The following is a 4,257-nucleotide window of genomic DNA, read 5'->3' on the forward strand; positions in this document are numbered from 1 at the left end:
TGTATTTTTATTGAGATGCTTCTTATTTTCTTGGAATATTGTATTCACGTGTTACATATGTGTGTTTGTGGAAGCATGTGAATGCAAAACATAGGTTTATCAATTGTCATGTGGGCATCATGGTAGGGTGCATCACAAGAAGGTGGTCGTTTGAGACCTTGATCCCTCTTCGCATGGGTGTGCTCCTATAATGATTAGTGTGAGAATAGGAAGTGAGTCATGAGTAAAATGGGCAAGGTATTACTTGGTGGCTAAGTATGCATATTGGTAGTACTAGGCATACATGGCTCCTACCATCAGTACCTAGAGTGTTCGTGTTTTTGGGGGATAGGTGAGGACCAAGAAGCAACTCCTAGGATTATTTTGTAATTTTTATTATAGATGGAAGAGCGCTAACCTAAAATGCAAAAAGAAGAAAGAAGTAACATTTACACAACATGTAGACTAAAGATAACTCTTGAAATTTTATTATAGATGGAAAGGTTACAATCTCAAGGTGATTCCACAACCTCTAGGATATGAGAGCTAACCTAAAATGCAAAAAGAAGAAAGAAGTAATATTTACACAACATATAGACCAACGATAACTCTTGAAATTTTATTATAGAGGAAAGATTATAATCTCAAGGTGATTCCACAACCTCTAGGATATGTGGTTCAATACAAATAGAGCAGGTTTTTAGAAGCTTCACTCCTTGTTCTGATTTTCCTACCATCTAACTTAAATTAGAAATCCCTCAATGCATCACTGCACATCAATTGGAAATTTTAATCTCTTGTCTAAGAAAGTCAATGGCTTTTCTAGATTGACCACTAACAGTCTCGACCTTGTGATTGGATTACAACATCCGTGACCACTAATGGGCCTCTCCCTAGTCGCCATCTTTTGTAACAAAATCACATGCATAATGTTTGCCTCCCAAATGAAATACCTGGTCATAGAAACAACCAATGCTAAAAATTGACGGCTGTCACCCCTAACAGAATTTGCTACAAACATAAACAAACATTATGTTCTGATTTCACCTAAATGTAACATCTGGCATTGTTACTTTACATCCAATGGCATCTTTTATAGAGGTCCTCTTTACATCCCATTCCTCCCCCAAAAACTATTTCATCCAATCATTATCAAGTGACCTCTCTTGATATGTTAACTTTGTTTTCTTGACACCCTCACATGATGCAAACACTAAATGGTATAAACCAACTTAGATGGACATCCTTAGAACATGTTGTTGATGGTTTCATTACTACATGCATATCTCTTCTTATCTTATTCTTGCATGCTAAAATGATGTCTGTGCAAGAACAAACCCAATCTTGTCTAAACAATGGTGGTAATGGGATAGACTCCAATCTATCAATATTATCATTTGCATTAGCTAAAACATACATAGAATTGTAAAAGAAGATTCCATGTGTTGCTAAATGGCTGGATGGGTTATCATATAGCAATGTGCCTATCTCTATATGGAAGACATTGATTCTTCCACTGATACACTCTGCATTCTACCACTCCTACACATTTCATGGATATAAAGTTGCAAGAAAATTTTAATGCTTAGCTGTAGAGCACGAAATAATTAGGTATTGAACACAAAAAACAAAGAGTACTTAGTAAATCTTATTGTTTGTCTTAGATCTTGTAATTTCATTGTGGTGATGTAGCATTATGTTCGTGTGCATATAAACATGCTGCACAAGGACCTCTATCACACCAATTGGCCACTAGTAGAAACTACCTTTTCAATGCTTGTTAAGATCACTAATGTCTTTTCATTTTACCTTGAATGATTCTCAAGTGCTGGGGATCGAGTTGCCATCAGCATCCTTCCTGTTGGCTCCACACTTTCAATGTTGAAGATGTGTTTTCTTCTAGAGCTCATCGACAAAGGGAGAATAAAAATTTATTACCATTTCGATGGGCTCAATAATCTAAATAACAAAAAAAAACTTTAAAAAAAATGTTTGTGAACGTTGCACTCGGTTTTCCTTGCAGTCGAGTTGAATAACCCTGTAAGTTTCACAAATGACATCATGATCAGTAAGGTTCCATAATAGAAATACATAACAAATATAACAAACACAATAAAATCACAAAGAAATCATGATTAGCAAACATAGCTTGAAGAAGTTTACCATACTATTAAGATGGAAGAAAAAAGAGGCCAAGAAAAGAAGAAGAAGAGATGAAGTAGATATGGCGAAAATGAGTGACACACTTGTAAGAGAGGCAGGAAATGAAGAGAACAAAGTTCAAATTATGGAGAAAGTAAAACTCGAGTTTCTTCTATTATCTAAACTAGTTTTCAATCAGTTTGGGACTCTTTTCCTGATATTCCTTTTGACATATGTTGTTTTTAAAGTTTGGTAGGTGATATTCACGCCTGACACTTTTCTATTTTTTGAATTTTATGCCAATATATTTTATTCCTCTTTTTTGAGCTTGACATTATGGGGCCCACTCTAACAAAAAAGATCCATGTTACATGGATCTAGAATCTAAGTGCTCTCATTGGCTAGCCTTATATTTTTTAATGGGCTCCAAAAGGGCCCATTTGGAGCCTGAATTTCCCCAATGGTTTGTTGATGATGATGGGAGGTGCCATGTTGAAATTGAGCATACTTTTGATATTCAAAAGGAGTGGTAGAAAAAATGATTATGGTACATCAATCACACATGTACAGTAGCCAAGTGAAACTTTGCATTCAATATGTGGTGGTGGTCAGCTTGCTCTTGACTTTTGTACAACAAGGTACATGCAGAGAAAAAGTCGTCCGCCACTCACACAGGGTGCAAACCACTTCTACCAGCTACCTCATGTTGAAGGGCACATACCACTTTCACAACCAAAAGAGGCCTATCATAAAGCATCTCTACATTGCCTTTCACTCTCCATGTCGCCCCTCGACAAGTTGCCTGCCACCATATCAGGGCTGCCCAAGGCTTCCCATCACCTTACCTTGCATCTGGTTGTGGACTGGTCCTGACCTATACCACTTAACCTTGATCGACAACTCCACAGCAAATCTTAGACCATCCACTTCTTGATAGCAGCTTTACCACCAACTTGGGTGATGTGAGGGGGGCGTTAACATGGTTTTGCTCGCCCGACTTACTATAAGACATTTTCTATCTTACCCACATGAATGGGAACTTATCTATTGTAAGATGATGCTAGAATATATAAAATGGTCTTACCTTGTGCTTAATGTCAAATAGGGAAAGTCTATGGACTTACCCTGCGCTTAATGTCAAATAGGGAAAGTCTATGGTCTTAGTGTACATAGTTTCTTATGACTAGTAATAGTTTATGGACTTACCCTACGCTTAATGCTAAATAGGGAAAGTCTATGGACTTAGTGTACATAGTTTCTTAAGATTCGTAATAGATACCAAACCATTTTTAATTTTGGTTGGTCTAGTGTGACAACTAGTCATTTGTATCTGTGTTATTTTTGACAATAAGCAAGACAGTCATTCCCTTGCAATAGTTTTCTTATGAGCTCTCCTTCTTCCCTCTTTTTGCTTACTTGTATGCTTTTGAATTCATGCTTGGCTAGATGGATGCTAGCTTGAATAGGTTTGATTGTAGGTTCCTCTATTCCATTAACTTCTTCTTCACCTACTTTTTGTGGGAGAGAACCATAGCGACGAATCATCCCTTCTTGCCTCCATCCCTTCTTGTATGCTTTTGAATTCATGCTTGCTAGCTGGATTCTTACTTGATGGGTTCATGATTGCTAGATGGATTCTTTCTTGAACAGGTTTGATTGTAGGTTTTTCTCTTCCATTAGCTTCTTCTCCCTTGCTTTGTGTGAGAGAGAACGATCATGAAGAACCATCCCTTCTTTCCTCCATCTAGGCATTGAGAGCTCTCCCTACATCCCTCTGGCAGCTAGGGAGCGACAAGCTAGTGTACCCACAATGGGATTATGGAGTGGGATTTTCTTCAAGAAGCTTGGGCTCCTTATGATCACACCTATGATAAACTCCCAATATCCTTTTCGAGAAGCTTGGGCTCCTTATGATCACACCTATGATAAACTCCCAATATCCTTTTCTCATGAGGAAGTTTGTCATCCTAAACTTCCATGCTTGGAAGTTATTCTTATCCAGCTTTCACTCACAATCTGGGAGAGGCTGCTGTTAGCAGACACTATTATGTGAAATGTTTCATCTTTACCAAATGTGGTATTGTGTAGGACAAAAAAAAATTATAATCACTTTTATACTCATAGTAATCTTACAAT

The sequence above is a fragment of the Cibotium barometz genome, chromosome 56, assembly GCF_041138505.1.
Source record: "Cibotium barometz isolate CiBa-2024 chromosome 56, ASM4113850v1, whole genome shotgun sequence".
NCBI lineage: Eukaryota > Viridiplantae > Streptophyta > Polypodiopsida > Cyatheales > Cibotiaceae > Cibotium > Cibotium barometz.